This window comes from Ovis aries, chromosome 7 (genome assembly GCF_016772045.2).
Source record: "Ovis aries strain OAR_USU_Benz2616 breed Rambouillet chromosome 7, ARS-UI_Ramb_v3.0, whole genome shotgun sequence".
NCBI lineage: Eukaryota > Metazoa > Chordata > Mammalia > Artiodactyla > Bovidae > Ovis > Ovis aries.
This window is the reverse complement of record NC_056060.1, coordinates 13,923,459-13,939,772: the sequence shown is the minus strand read 5'-3', so window position 1 is coordinate 13,939,772 and position 16,314 is coordinate 13,923,459. Positions and strand designations below refer to the sequence as shown.

The following is a 16,314-nucleotide window of genomic DNA, read 5'->3' as shown; positions in this document are numbered from 1 at the left end:
GGGAGACCAGCCCACAGAGGAGACTTAGAGGGGACTTGTCCCGGGGTGGGCTGTCTGACCCCCATCTACTGCGCTGCCCAGCGTACCAGCCTGGAGCTGCCCCGTCCGAGCAGGCAATAGGTGCTGGTGAACTTGGGAGGTCACAGAGCAGAAGGTGAGGAATGTGGTGAGAAAGACAACATGGCCCTTCCTAGGAGAAGTCTGATCCCTAATAGCTTTCATTTTCTCTACTGCCAAGAGGAAAGCTTTAGTGATAGCCAGAAAGGAGAAACCGAGAGCGAGAGTCATAGTTTGTAAGCTTGTTTCAAACTCTTCAAGAAAGAAGACATTTGGACCCATCACTCCAATTCCCAAAGGCACTCTGACCAAATGACCACGAAAAATTAGACAGAAATAATCAATCCCAAAGAGCCGACTCACTGGAAAAGACCCTGATGCTGGGAAAGACTGAAGGCAGGAGGAGAAGGGGACGACAGAGGGTGAGATGGTTGGATGGCATCACCGACTCAATGCACACAAGTTTGAACAAACTCTGGGAGATATGAAGGACAGAGAAGCCTAGTGGGCTGCAGTCCATGGGGTTGTAAAGAGCTGGACATGACTTAGCAACTGAACAACATAATCAATCCCAAATAAAACTGGCAATGGCTATCATCACAAACACATTAATTTGTTGAAGATAAAAAGTAAATTGGCAACACTGAAAAACTGCAAAAATCAACCCCGGAGAAAAAACGGGCTCCAGAATAAAAAGTTCAGCACAAAATAAAACTGGAAGCAGTGAAAACTATAGGCAATGAAAGTCACTGACTAAAAACTGATGGACAAAAAAATCTAATAATTCAGATATGCAAAGGAAAACTGGACTTGGTGGCAATAATGGCGCAAAAGAAAATTCCAAAATGGCAGAAGCTATAATCAGTACCAAACAAAGGAAAGCAAGCAAACAAAAACTGAAGCAAGTTGTGTTATAAATTGTCCAAAAAGCGGCAGATGCTAATGAAAGTAATTTGTTTAAAAACACAAACAAGGAAGAAGAACAGTTTAACTATAACACACAGAAAACGGCTGAGGTATTAAAATGACTCACGTCCAGTTTAAAGTGCTAAAATGAAAAATGTACAAGACATTTTCAGGAAAGGTGGCCAAAGGTCCAGCCATTGTCTGTGGCTACCTCCCCTTTCCCTGAAGAGAAAGAGGGACCTCTCCCCTTTGCTGGATGCTTTGTCATCATGCCTGGATCAGGGCCAGGATCCATGAAGGATCAGACTTCAGCATCAAGAGCAGATACGATAGAAAAACATTTTCAGCCACCAGAGATGGCCTTCCATTCCCAATCAGGTCACTGACCTGACCTAGGGCAGGTGACTGCTTCTCTCACCTTGGGGACACAGACCCTATTTTAAGTGGAGGATGGACCATTACTCACTAGGAAACCCTGAGTCCACGGTGCTGGCCCTACTTGGGGGACCCAGTGACTTCCAATTTTCTACCCGTGTAGGGGTGGGTAGATGGTCAAATGAGCAGGGCAGTGGGCAATTTTCATCTTTCCTTCTCTGTATGTTCTGAATTCTCTACAATAAGTATACATTACAGTTGTGATGGGGGGGGTGGGGGGTGGGTGGTGAGAGGAAGCATTAAAAATAAAAGCCAAAAAAACCTACTCTAATAATAGACTCCAGAATGTATTTACTCACATGAAAGGTCCAGATGACCCTGGGAGCTCCAGATGGCACAAGTTCGAATTTATTTGCAATTAAGCATGGAGGCAGGGTCAAGTTTTAAACCCAAGGCAAAGGATTTGCAATTTTGGAATTTAATATAAGTAACGATTTGGGGGTGGGCAGACTTGCTCTCTCTCTGAAACTGCTTCCCCCGCCTTAGGTATTCAGTCTTCTTCCAAATGCTGATCATTTGGTGGTTCAAACACATTCCAATGGAGTTATTCGGCTTTACAAACAAAACACTACAAAGTCCTGGCTGGGAAGGACACACACCAAATTCATGAGAGTAAACACCTATGAGGAGGAGACGGGGAAGAATAGGAGGCGGGTGGGCTAACAGGAAGCCTTTAGCAGAGTAGCTTTAGGGTTTTGTTTTTGTTTTTTAATAAAGAAATAAGACATTACAGGTATCTGAAGTAAACATGGAAAAATATTAACACTTGTTATATCCAGTAGAAGGTTCATAAGCAAGATATAGTATACCTGTAGCTTGTATGTTTCCAATTTTTGTATCATGAAAACACACTCACAAAATCCCAACAATAGACCAAGGCAAGGAATCACCTCTGGCCACTTGGACAGGGTGTCTGAATCAGCGCAGAGCCAGCTGAAAAAATCAAAGTTCAAAGTCCTCTGGTATGTAAATACTTAGCAAATTCTTGGCCTGAGAGTATATACACAGCATATTAACTTGTCTCTGCCTTCTAAAATTTTTGTTATCATAGGAGAGAAAAATTTTTGTTTTCTTTTTTAGACAAATGAGTGTAAGGGAAAATGAAAACTATTATTGAGAGATGACCTACTTGGTGTCTGGTAGTTTGCAAGAAGTCTGGGGTATCAGCTCATCTAAGGTTTAACAACAAAGAAGGCTATTGTGACCCCTTCCTTTCAAGAGGGGGATACTGAACTTCCGAGAGGCCAATCACTGGTCCAAGGTCAGGCATTCAGCAAGGAGAGCAGAGAAAGGCAGGCTGGGCTCAGGGGTAAGAGAGATTCATGGGGCCCCATCTTTCTTACCCTCAGTTGGGGTTATTCTCTGTGGAGTCCCCCTCTCTCCCCTACCAATCTACGTGTCACCCTCACAGGGTCAGAGCCCAGATCACCAAGCCATGGGGCAAGGAACCTTTCCCAAACACAGCCCTTCCCTGCTGTCTTGTCTCTGCAGCTCCACAACCGGGCCAGCTCCATCCCCAGCATCTCCCCACACTCACGCTCCCAGGACAGCGCCACCTTCTGGGGCACATCTTCCCCAGGGCGACACTGGGAGGTTCTGAAAGGCAGATGACTTGGAAGGCTCATCTACCTTCACCTCTTTAAACCTCAGGGTCCTCCTCTGTAAAATAAAGAATCGTGGCTCCATCTCACATGATCGCTCTGGGGGTTGGGTGTAAGAACACACCTACGGGACCTGGCAAGGTCACAGGCAAATATTTATCATCGACACAATGGTCCTTAACAACTCCAGGTAAATACAGTTTCTCTCGGCACCTAGATTTGAGATTCTTTAAGAGCAGGAGTCATGCTTTTTGTGTTCTCACGGTCCCCACAGTACCCTACAGGTGTCAGGGGAGGAGAGGAAGCCCGAGAGGCTGGGGCGGGGTTGAGCGTCCACCCAGGAAAGAGCTGGGCACCTTGAAGGAAGGGTCCCTTCCACCCTTTAAGACATCCAGTTAGTAAGGAAAACAACGAAGGGACAGGGAACTCTCACAAGTGGCCTTTCTTAGAGCTGCTCTGTCAATTCGTGTGTGTGTAAGTAACACACACGTGAGGGAGAGGGACCAGGGGAGATGACATCACAGGGCTTCACTTCAAACAGGTCAGGGGGACAGCATTCACAAAGTTTCTGGTGACTCAGGGACATCTCAAAGCCCCAGTTCAAGGAGTTCCCTGGTGCTCTAGCAGCTAACACTCCATGCTCCAGATGCAAGGGACCTGGGTTCGACCCCTGGTTGGAAAACGAGATCCTACACGCTACAAATAAAGAGTCTGAATGCTGCAACTAATAAAGGAAAAGTCCCACATGTCACAATGAAGGCAGAAGATCCCATGTGCCATAACTAAGAACAGGCACAGCCAAGAAAAAAAAAAAAAAAGCCCCAGTTCATCCAAGCTTAGGGAGGTGCAGGAAGAGGTCCTGCTACAAACATCAAAACCCTCACACACACTACCTGCTAATTGACCACAGGCTGACTTCACTCCCAGAGCCGCAGATTCTAACGTGTAGGGCCGGGGCTTGGCCTAGGGTGAGCTTGGGAGAATAACCAGGCTCCTTCAAGGGAGAGAGAAACCACTGTGTTCTCGCTTGAAGCAGCACGGCATGCAGTATGCAGCGGCAATCTGACCCAAGTGCACGAACAGGGTGGCCCTGGACGGAGGGTTCCCTTCCCTCCACTCTAACAAGGTGCCGCGTTAGGTGAGAGCCCAGGTCAGGTGCACAGGAGGCTGAAGCACAGGCTCCCAGGAGGCGGAGGCAGCGGCGGCCAGAGCGCCGGAGTCCAGGCTCTGGTCTCAGCACTGACGTTCCCGGCTGTGTGACTTCAAGCAAGTCACTCACCGTCCCTGAGTCTCTCAGTTGCCTCATTCAGAAAATAGAAGGTTAGAACAGATCATCCCAATGATCCCTGCCAGTTTTAAAGTTGTTGGAAAGGGCTCTCTTCTGGGGAATGTTTTGCTCTCTTCTGGGAGTCTGTTTTGCTCTCCCAAACTCAGACTTGAGTGAAAACCAGAGCAAGTCCTGGGTGTCACACCCGTCCCTCCCAACACCACGCCCCCCCAACACACACACCCATCTGCTTCGGCTAGTTTTGTATGTTTGTCCCTGAAAGTCCTTCTAACTCTAATTTTCTAATTTGTGCTTAATCACAAGGAACTGCACTTACATTTGGTATGGGGTTCACAAATGGAAAATACTAATGACTTTGTAAATTAATTTCAGATTTGGCTCCATAATTTCTGGCTCTAAGATTCCACTTTGTTTTCCTTCTCATTGTTTTCAGAGGCAAATGGAACTGCAGCCCACCCCTCCAAAAGTACATTAAAATTCCAATTAAGTTTTCATGGGAAAAAAAACAACAGCAACATAATATTGGCATCTGGGGCAAACAAGCTGGAGTGTGGAAGATGGCAGCTATAAGCCTGGAAGTGTTCAAATGGGCTGAATGTGACATGGGTTTTCTCTGGCAAGAAGATAAGAGGTCCGGGAGGGGTGTCCTTAATCCCACCAGCAGCTCAGCAAATGCCACTTCATTCACCCTTCCATGAAGTGAGACTGTCACAGGGCCTGCCTGGAGGGAGGCAAAGACCTTAGGGCAGTGTGGCTATGATCTCTGCTACTTGGGCTGGGCCTGCTAAGTCCTGTCCTGGGTGGGACACTGGACTGGGCCATCAACAAGCTGCACAACATTTAAATGGGCGGGACCAGAGGGTGAGGAAGTTTAAAACATGGGTCAGAGAAGGAAGAGATGAGGAAGCTGATAATGCGCTGCAGCGAGAAGTCCCAGGGGGCACAGCAGAAGGTCCCCCAGGCCAGAAGACTCACTGGCAGGCTATTCTCAGGTGCAGTGAAAGTTACAGGGAGGCCGACTTTTGCTCAAACCAAGGTGGACTTCATTGGAAGGAGAGAAAATGAAAGGGCTGTCTTAGAGCAATGATTTTGGAGAAGGAAATGGTAACTCACTCTAGTATTCTTGCCTGAAGAATCCTCGGGACAGAGGAGCCTGGTGGGCTGCCATCTATGGGGTCACACAGAGTCGGACACGACTGAGGCAACTTAGCATGCATGCATGCGTTGGAGAAGGAAATGGCAACCTACTGCAGTGTTCTCGCCTGGAGAATCCCAAGGACAGAGGAGCCTGGTGGGCTGCCGAATGTGTGGTCACAGAGTCGAACACGACTGAAGCGACTTAGCAGCAGCAGCGGCAGCAGAGTTATGATTGGAAGGAGTCAGCAGCTCGTTAAGGATTTTTAAAAAGCCCATCTTACATCGAAGGCACACACTCCTGGGTTACTCTATACTGTTACTTGATTCACACAAACCTTCTGCAAGGGCCACCACTCAGGCAAGGGTCACCACCAACCTCCATATGGTCACTGGGCTTTGCCCCAAGTTCACACAGCAGGTAAATGCTGCTGCAGGGACCTGAGCTGGGCTCTCCCCTGGCTTCTTCCTCCCAGCATCCCTCCTGCTCCAGCGCTGATCCCCTCTGCCTTGCCTGTGGGGGGGGCATGCAGATTCCTGGGGGCTAAACGCCATGCCACGCGGTGTAAATGTTCCTTGACTGTCTATCTCAGGAAAGAGTAGGTGGTGAGGTGGTTCCTCTCCAAGCCCCCTGGCAGGGGCAGTGGGGAGAGAGACATTCACATAGCAAACGGTTTAATCCTCAGGATTCACTTGCCGAGAGGTACTATGAGGCTCACGCTGAGGCTCCCAGCCTGGGAAATGTGCTGCTCAGACAGGGAAGGAGACCCATGCTCAAGTGTCTCTGATGTAAAGTCTTTATGGCTGGTGTCTCTAGGACTCGGCTCCTCCAGCCCCTCCCTACAAAGTTGGCTCAATACCCTCCGGTCTTCCGCATCTCTAAAGTATGGAACCTCTCAGACAGCCAGCAGTGCGGACCAGGCTCCCTGCAGCTCGGTGGCGCTTCAGGAGGACCACACTCTGAAGTTGCCGGTCATCAGGAGGGAAGAGGGCAGACAGGAGGGACAAAGGCCTGCCCTGGTGGGTACACACGGCACCTCTCCTGTAATACAGCTTTCTTAGCTAGGCAGCCTCTGAAAGCAGCAGCATCTCCTTCTGCAGAGGATGGACTGGCTGTTTCTGCCCCAACTTTACAGCTGGTAAAACAGAAGACCAGACAAGGTGCCACAGAAGGGACAGGGGAAGCTGGGCTTCACTTTGGGATCAGTCCTGGCCCTGGTCACAGACAGGCAGTGAGGAGTAGGGGCTGAATCGGGGCTCTGGAGAGATCAGCCGGGATTGAATTCCCAGCTCCTCCCGAGGTGCAGGACCTCGGAAAGCGCCGTGAGTCTGCGTCTCAGTGGCCTTCTCTTCCCATCAGCACTGGGAGGAATCCCTGAGGTTGATGGTGACCACGCCTGGCACACAGCAGACGTCGGCCACTGCTCAACATCTGGTAGCTTCATGATCGCTCTCAGATAGAAAACACGACACTGCACACCGGACCCAAGAAGTCTGGAAACACAGCTCAATGCCCGGCATGTAGGAGCTCAATGACTGCCTGCTGGCTAGACACACAGGCAGACAGAAAGCCAAACACACAAAGCCCAAGCCCCTCAGTTCTGAGGGCCTGTGCCCTCCATACGGTAGCCGTCCTGCATGAGATCACTCCTCTTGGAGCCTCAGCTCACCGCACTGTAAAATGGGATAACTCAGTGCTTCAGAGGATCGCCGTGGGGTCTAAACAGGCTGATGGGCTGGATCTTCCAGGGAAAAGGTAACGCGTAGTAATTCCAGCTCAGAGCACGTACTCAATAAATATTTGCTGAGTGAGTGAGGGCATGAATGCACACACGCATTCAAGAACTTGCCCAATCCCAGCCTCCCCAGATTCTTGGGGTTTCTCCAAGCAGAAAGTCTCAGCTGCTCGGAGCCTCTTGAAGTGCCCGACATTCCCAGGTGGCAGCGGGAGCAGGGCCCAGCGTGCTGGCCTCTACAAAGACTGCCCATCACGGGCTCCCCACCCCAGCCTCCACTATCACCAGCACCATCCCCCACTGGTTTAAAAACCTGGGATTAGAAGGAATGTGTTTATACACACACCTCACCTAACAAAGCAGCCCCAGACCTTCTGAACCTCTGTCCCAAAGCCCTTGTTGAGCAGGCCAGCCATGGCACCCCTCTTGTGCGCAGTAGCTTTCTTTGAGCAGCTGGCCTGACTGCTATGCTGCGTGCAGGTTTTCTTTCTCTATACAGAGGGAGACAGACAGGTGAATGGACGGCTCTGGAATCAGCAAGCCCTGGTCCAAATTCCAACTCCAGGTCTGACTGAGCAGCCTTGAGTAAGCTGTTTGGCCTCTCTGGGCCTTTTCTGCTTCCTGTGTAAAAATACACATGCTATCCATCTAGCGCTGAAAGTTCAACAGAACAACAAGGGCTGAGTGTCTAGGACAGCGCCGGGACAAAGCAGACACTCACCAAATTCAAGTGTCTCCTGCTTCCGGTGGAGAGGAGGCCCGAGCTCTAGCTCCGCTCCTCACTGGCTGTAACAGTGAGTCACAGGCCCTGTGAGTACAAATGCTCCCCTCTAACATGCAGATGCTGGGACGTCCCTGGGGGTCCAGCGGCTAAGACTCCATACTCCCAATGCAGGGGGCCCAGGTTCAATTCCTGGTCAGGGAACTAGATCCTGCATGCTGCAACCAAAGATTCCGTGTGCCACAACCAAGACCATGATTAAATAAATTAAGTAAATACTCCTTTTTCTAAGTGCAGATTCTATTAGTTGAAACAAATCCCAGAGCTATGCTGTCCAGTATGGCAACCACCAGCCATACATACCTACATACACCAGCCATGTGGCCAGCCCGGAGTGACAGGTACTGTGAGCGGAGAGAACAAGCTAACTTCAAACATTTAGTATGATCTTTTTAAAGGACGTAAAATGTCTCATTAAAAATGTTTATATTGAGTACATGCTGAAATGTTAATGCTTCTGGATACACTGTATGAAATAAAATATATTATTTAAATTAATTTCACCTTTTCTCCTTTTATGTTTTAACATGGCTAGTAGATTTCAAATTCCACCTGTGGCGTGTACTCTACTGCTGTCAGAGAGCACTGCCCCAGGGTTCTAAGCAATCGGGACTTAGTGCTGTGGGCACTAGTCTCCCCCTACATAGCCTGCAATTTCTTCTGGACCCCTGTTAGTGCTTTCTTTTTTCCCCCAGAGCACTTAACACTAGAGCGTTCAAGGTGCGTACCGAAATGCTCTTAGGGACCTGATGAATAAAGTCTTAAGATTTCAGACAGGATCGAGCAGTCACTGGGCACCAGGAACCGTGTCGGTGGGTAAAAAGACACACCAGCTCGTTTAATCCTTACAGGAACCACATTTCACAGATAACAAAACTGACGCTCAAAAACACTGAGCGTTTTGCCCAGGGCTACTAGTTGGTCAGGGACAGCAGCTGGGACCCAGGGCCACGCAGGCCCCACTCCTTGTTCCAGGGGCATCTCTCCCCACCACACTCATCCTGGAAAAGCTCCAGCCTCACAGTGCTCCGCCTTCCACCCCCGTGCTCTGCCTCCCATCCCCACCACCTAAGGATTTCCCAGCAAGTCAGAAATGACACACCACCGAGTGAGTCCGTGTACAGCCCTACCTGCATTTGGCTTGGGCTGGGTTAGCTCAGAATGAATCACCTTTTAAAAGGGGTGAGTGATAGTGAAGGCAGATTCTAGCTTATTGCCTCTGAACTTCCTGGCCAGGGTGCAGGTGGGAGCCTGGGAACAAGGAACTGGTGAGCAGTCAAGGGCCTGATGAGGTTGTTTTGCCTTTTCAGAGGAACTCATTAGCAAGGCTGAACAGCCCCAAGTTTCATAAACTCAACCCCATTAAAAATCACCTCCCTGGGACCTCCTTGGTGGTCCAGTAGTTAAGACTTCACCTTCAAAGGCAGGGGGTGCAGGTTTGATCCCTGGTCAGAGAACTAAAATTCCACATGCCGCCTGGCCAAAACACAAAAACAGAAACGATACTGTAACAAATTCAGGGCTTCCCTGGGGGCTCGCTCAGTGGCGGAGAATACATCTGCCAACATAGCAGACCCAGGTTCAATCCCTGGTCCGGGAGGATTCCACATTCCTCGGAGCAACGGGAGCCGTGCACCACAGCTACTGTGCCTGCGCTCTAGAGCTTGGGGCCATAACTACTGAGCCCACGTGCCACAACTACTGAAGCCCTCACGCCCTAGAGCCTGTGCTCTGAAACACGTCTGCACACCACAGCTACAGAGGAGCCCCCGCTCGCCGCAGCTAGAGAAATGTCCGAGCAGCACTGAAGACCCAGCACAGCCAGAAATAAAATAAATAAATAAAATTGTTAAATCCTAACAAATTCAACAAAGACTTAAAAAAAAAAAATCACCTCCCTGCCACTCCCAGGTCACGCTGTCCTCTGGGCTCTGGCTGTCCACCTTGGCCCTACACATGATGTTTCTCTGGTGTCACGGATCAGGGGGAAGGCCCAGGCTGATCCTAAGCGTGGTCTGTTAGATGGCTATGTGAGGAGATGGAGGCAGAAACAAGGCAAAGGAACAGCCTTAAAGGTGCAGAAGCTACAGTCCTGTCTCTGAATGAACTCACTCAACAGGGTACAAAGAACCTGAAAAATAAAGGACAATGCAAGAACTACCCAGCAAGCAAGTACTGTCTGTAAAGGGGAGGAAGCAGACGGAGGATGAGCCAACAGGCTGCTCCTTGTCTAAACCATCCGAGCTCAAGGGGAGAAGTGGTTTGCAGGTGGCGGGGAAAGATCAGGGTGGGCCTGGCAGTTTGGGAGGGCTTCATGGAGGAGGACGTGCCTGCAGGAAGAGCAGGGCCCAGACAGGCCTGGGGGACATGCCAATGGTTGGCTGTGTCAAGCCTGACACTAAGCCTCTCAACCTCTCGGCTTCCTTTTCTTTTTCAAAGGGGGTAGGGGTAGCAAGCAGAGAGGGAGGAGACAGAGAAAAAACAAAACGCCTGGGAGACAGTTCACATCCGACCTCAGACAGGGCAAATATTTACTCACCCATTCACGAACCTGGCTCTGGGGAGCACCCTCAGCTGGGGACACCTGGGTTTATGCTGGTGTCTGGTCTTGATGTGAGGCCTGAGCCGGCCAGTGTTTAGCCAATGGCACAGAGTCCAGCCCTACACCTTGTCTGTCTGCGAGCTCAACGGACAGCACTCGGTGGCAGTGGAAAAAGTGAGCGCCACGATGACCCCACTGCTCACGCCAGGACACACGGGAGCCACAGGGCTAGCTGCCCTCTGGTGGATACCCACCTCCCACAGGACCGTCCTGAGTGTGTGAGCCTGTGTGGGGAGGGCTTGGCTTACTCTCAGCAGGGAGCTGGAGGGGAGGCTGATGGCCCTCATTCCAAGGATGAGGATGCTGAGACTCGGCAAGGCCCCACGATTCACACACAGTCCCACTGAAGGCACTGAACTGGTCTGGTCAGACCATCACCTCAGCTCTCCCATGCTAGCCCTGCAGCTGAGAAAAACCGTCAAATACCCACTGGGAACCTGCTGTGTGCCAGGCACTGTCCAGGGCCCTGGGGACACAGTTATGGACAAACAGGGAAGGAGCCTGTTCACTGGGAGCTGGCGCACCATGAGAGGAGACTGGCGCAAACACAGAACACAAAATTAAGATGAATTCAGTAGTGATACAGGCTCATTGTCTGAGGAGGTGGGAGGTTAAGTGGCCTGAGCCCCTGGACCACTTCAGAGCAAAGATTCGTAAGAATCACCAGGAAGCATGTTTCAGTACAAATTCCCAGATCACACCCCAGGGCTTTCACTCCAAGTCTAGGAAGTGACCAGCAAATCCACATCTTTAGGAGCTGGCCAGGAGCCTGGAGGCCCCGGATTCCCAGCAGCCTGGGGCCTGGGCATGGTGCTCTGGCCGTGTTCCACTCTCCATGACGGGTTACAACTCCCACCTCAATCTGTCATCCATAAAGTGAGCATCATTCTTTTCCATGATGGTTTATCACAGGATATTGAATCCAGTTCACTCTGCTATACAGTAGAGCCTTGTTGCTTACGCAGTCTATATACAATGGATTGCACCTAGTAACCCCAAACAATAATGGAAAACAATGTGAAAAATGTATATATGTATTGCTATAACTGAATGACTTTGCTATCCAGCAGAAACTAATGCATCATGGTAAATCAACTATAGTCCCAACACATAATATTTTTTAAAAAAATAAGCATAAAAACAGCAGACCTGACCTCCCTCTCAGGGTATGCTGAGACACAAAGAAGACTGTGAAGATAAAGAGCTGGACAAATGGGAGTTATGTACATTTTTAAACCACACTGTTGGGGATTCCCTGGTGGTCCAGTGGCTAAGACTTCACACTCCCAACGCAAGGGACCTGGGTTCAATCCTTGGTCAGGGAAATAAAATTCTACATGCTGTGCAGCATGGCCAAGAAATAAATAAAATAATAAAATAATTTTAAAAAATCAAACAGCAACAACCACACTGCTGGCAAGAGTGGACCCACCAAAAGAAAAAAAAAAGAAAACCGCACAAGCCGTCTAGAAACCCAGGGCTGCCTGTCCAACGCACACTGCTCAGTGACCGATGCTCCTACGCGTAACCCACCCTGCCACATATAATCATTCTGACACAAGCGCAGTTGCTCAACAGGGGCCCGTGTGTGGATTTCCATGCAGTGGCCCCATCCTGTGGGAACCCAGCGCGTGGGGTTCCTGGTTAGGCAAGCGGCTGCAATAAATCACCCCGCCGCCAGCGGCTCCAGCCCACATGTTGCTGTTATGGTCAGCGCACTTCATCCGAGCAATGACCTAACCCCAGCGCCAGTCAAGTCAGCAGCAGGCTCTCCTGTTATCCCCCTCCAGCAAGCCCCGGCTCACATTTCAGGCCGTTTGCTCCCCTGGGCATGACTCAGAGAGTCAGTTGTCTTTTAAAAATGCTTTTCATATTTCAAATCAAAAATAAATACCACGCACTCTGGACACAAGCCATCACAGATGTCTCTGTTGAGTTATTCAAGTAAGAAGACCCGAGGAAGTAGAAAAAGTTAGAAAAGGTGGTTAATTCCTATCATCCTGTCCCTACTCCCTTAACACAGCGGGCTAGTAGAGTGGGCCTGAGGCCAGGTCACAGGACTGATTTCTGGCTAGGGCAGGAACAGAGAGGTCAGGGGTTCATACATTCGTTAGGACCGGGAAGTGGAAAAACAAATGCCCTGCAGGCTAATCCCACTAGGAGACATTGTGAATCCTGGCAACGTCACCTTGAAGGGGCTCTCTGTACACAGACTGGAGTGGCTCTTAATCCCTAAAGAAGAACGGCGGGTGGTGGGCAAAAGCAGCTGCAAGGGCTGCCCAGGCAAGCACCATCCAGCAGGGAGGGGCCTGCCCAGCGTAAAGAGATGCACCTGGCCCCCAGGGCCCTAGGCCATTCAACCAATCTGCTTCCCATGACTCCCTCCTTCCCTTATCCTGATCCACCCATGCCTTGACCATTTGGCTTCCTGGGTGGGGTGCCCACAAGGAGAGAACGCCCTGCTTAGAACCTCAGAGTGATTCCACTTTTCAACAAATAAACTAGTGGCTTGATTGGTGCTTTAGCTTCTTACTAGTTAGTGGGAGCCCACAGTCCTGACTTCAGGCTGACAACATGAGGTTTCTGAACGGGTCAGGCCAGGCCCAGCTCCCAGGTAACTCACCAAGGCCAAGGCCATCTTCCGGCCCCCAGCTCTTCCCAGGCCTCCAAACGCACCTCCACTGGGCACAGAGCTGTGCATTTTTTCAAGGTGCTCCTAGGTCACACCTGCAACCGTATCTTTGAAAGCGGAAATCAAAAGCAAAAACTTCCCCTTTAGCCATGGGTTAATTTCCAGTCAAACATGGTCACAGGTGAGGCCCTGATCAACTGTGATACTGTGTAATGGGACATTCTGATTCACAAATATTCTCACTAACCAAGGATAACCAGAAACCTTTCTTTTTTCAATTCCCTGTGAAAATATTTCCAGGGTATCTATCCACTTTTCTTCCTCAACAACTCTGTTTTCTCTGAAGACAAGACATTTTTAAGACTAAGGGTCCCTCTAGCCACTCAGGCTCAGACCATGAAGGGAATCCCCACTAGACAGATAAACAAGCATGGTAACATGCAGAGGGGGCTGGTCTGCCGGGTCACCTCACCACCCTGGACAGCCGCTGGCAATGCTGCTTTCCCAGGAACAAAAGCCTGAGGACAAAACTGATGACAACCCATTTTCCAGTGATTGGTTTCAGTGTTATTCCATGGGGTATCCAAAGAGTTAGAAAATAGGGTATACTATTTTCCCTCTGTTCCTAGACTTACTTTCTGGGCTCCCTGGGATATTGATACTAAACCTTTCCAGGTTAGAAGTTGGACTTATCACTTTCAATTTAGAGGTGTATGACCTAAAAAGAAGTCCAAGGGTTGCAAAAAATAAAAGAAAACCACTGAGTATCTTATTTGGAAATGTAACTAAAAGACTGTTTTAGAATAAGTGTATCCCATTCCCCAACTCTGTGGCATGTATCTGAGCACCTTATATGCTGGCCACGAAGCTATAAAATTTAAATGCTAGGAGGAGGTGATGACATCATCATGATATTAATGGCTACCATTTAACGAGCAGTTATAATATGTCACAGATTGGCATTACATCTTGTCAACTTCGTTTTTTAAAACAATTCTGGCGAGCTATTTTATCCCAGATTTACAGATGAAGAAACAGAGGCTCAGAGAGTTCAAGTCCTACGTGGAATCTAAAATATGACACAAATGTACGTGCCTATTGGACAGAAACGGACACCCAGACACAGAGAACAGGTTTGTGGCTGCTGAGGGGGATTGGTGGAGGGACGGACTGGGAGTTTGCAATCAGCAGATGCAAACTAGTATATATAGACTGGATAAACAACAACGTCCTACTGTAGAGCACAGGGAACTATATTCAATATCCTGTGATCAATCATAATGGAAAAGAATATGAAAAATATATATATATGCACAACAGAATCACTCTGCTGTGCAGCAGAAATTTACAGAACATTGCAAATCAACTATACTGCAACAACATTGATTTAAAAGCAAAGAACACCCAAAAACAAGCAAAAAAGGAACGTTGAAGTCCTTGCCTAAAGTCCCATAACTTCTGAGTGGCATGGCCAGGATTTGAACCCTGGCCCGTGCACCTCCAAAGCCCTGTTATTCTCCACCTCACCGTGCTGTATATCTCAGACCTCAGGAAAGTCACTGCAGTGTTTTTCTCTTCATGAAAAAACAATTCTTGTCCATGAAGTGATTACTTTAAGATTATCCGATAAATCCCGGCTTGAAAACACAAGTTTGAGAACCAGTTCCACTCAACTCCCAGCTGGCTGCATAACCCACGAACTGCCCTCACCTCTTTGGACCTTAGGATCTGGGGCTATGAAATGAGTCTATATTTCCTGAGACTTCTTTCAGAGCTAACAAAAGGCAAAAATTCCCAAGAGGTCACCAACAGCCATAAATCCTCAAATGGGAAATAGACCTAAGGATTACTGGGAGGAAAACAGACCTAACTTGCTCGCTCCCAAACTCTGGAGAGAAAACCAATAGAAGCTGGATGGTGTCCAGGGAAGGACAGACCCTCACAGTACCCCTTCAGGGCTACCTGAAGAATCCCTGAAGCTACAGGCCAGTTTCTCTTTCCTAAGAAGGAAAAAAATAACATTCAGTTTCCTGGTTTGTAAAATGGAAATGTCTCATGTGTTCATTCAACAAAGGATTGCCATGTGACTGCACTGAAATATTAACCATAAACACACTTTTAAAGAAAAACAAAAAAGTTCAGAGCTCCTGGGATAGGCAGACTTGGATTAAAACTCCAGCTCTGACTACAAGTGAACAAGTCAACTTAACCTTGAATGAGACTCAGTTTTCTCATCTATAAACCGGACCCCAGATTAGGGCTAGAATTTTCTGTAAGGATGAAAAAGTCTTGCTCTGGGCTGTTCAGTGTGGTAGCCACTAGCCACCCGTGGCTACTGAGGCCCAGAAATGTGGTCACTGTGACTGAGGAACTGGATTCTAAATTTTAATTAATTACCTGATATTTTGCAAATGCAGGAGACATATGAGACCTGGGTTTGATCCCTGGGTCGGGAAGATTCCCTGGAGGAGGACACGGCAACCCACCTCCAGTATCCCTGGGGTATCCCAAAGACAGAGGAGCCTGGTGGGCTACAGTCTATAGGGTTCCAAAGAGTCAGACACTGAAGCAACTTAGTGCAAATGCACCAGGTATTTAAATAGCAACCCGTGGGTGGTGGCTGCCCTATTACATAACATAGCCTTTGTAGTGATAAGAATGAAATCAGATAACGTCTATCAACTGGCAGTCTATCAACTGCCCAGCACAGTACACAGAGAGCAGTAAGTTCAGGAGGAAAAATGCATGAATGTATAGAGGTCCCATCAGTGGATTTTTTTTAAGCAGAATATTCTTACATCAAGAAATGGAGGCACCGGAAGCTGACATCTAGACAGAGAGATACATGGATAGTTTAGAAAAACCCCAAAAGAAAAATCAGATACACTATGGGAACCATTCCCTTCAGTGTGTAAATGCCTGGCTTGAACGTTCTGTTTTCTTCACCAATGTTCTTGTCAGCAGATAGAGAGGGCGTTTTAGGCCAAGCTGGGTTTTTATAACCCTCAACGCCCAGTACAAACTGCCCCATGAGCAAGCTCTCTCAGCAAAACCTTCCATCCTGATGGGCAGCCACCCCCAGCCCACGTGCAGCCTCCCTGGGGCCCTCGAGGGAGCTGCCCACCCAGCCCCGGGCACAACC

The 16,314-nt window shown here is 48.9% G+C and overlaps 1 protein-coding gene across 3 annotated transcripts in view; it reads right to left on the bottom strand.

Moving 5' to 3' along the window:
- The window catches only part of SMAD3 (SMAD family member 3), a 127,156-nt gene that overhangs the window by 55,365 nt on the left and 55,477 nt on the right, over positions 1-16,314 (bottom strand). The window contains exon 1 of one of the 3 annotated variants that reach the window (XM_042252072.2): positions 1-16,314. This exon is cut by the window's left edge and continues 15,645 nt beyond it. The exons of the other annotated variants lie outside the window; for them this stretch is intronic. The gene's annotated coding sequence lies outside the window, so the exon portion shown is untranslated. 3 annotated transcript variants of the gene reach the window in all.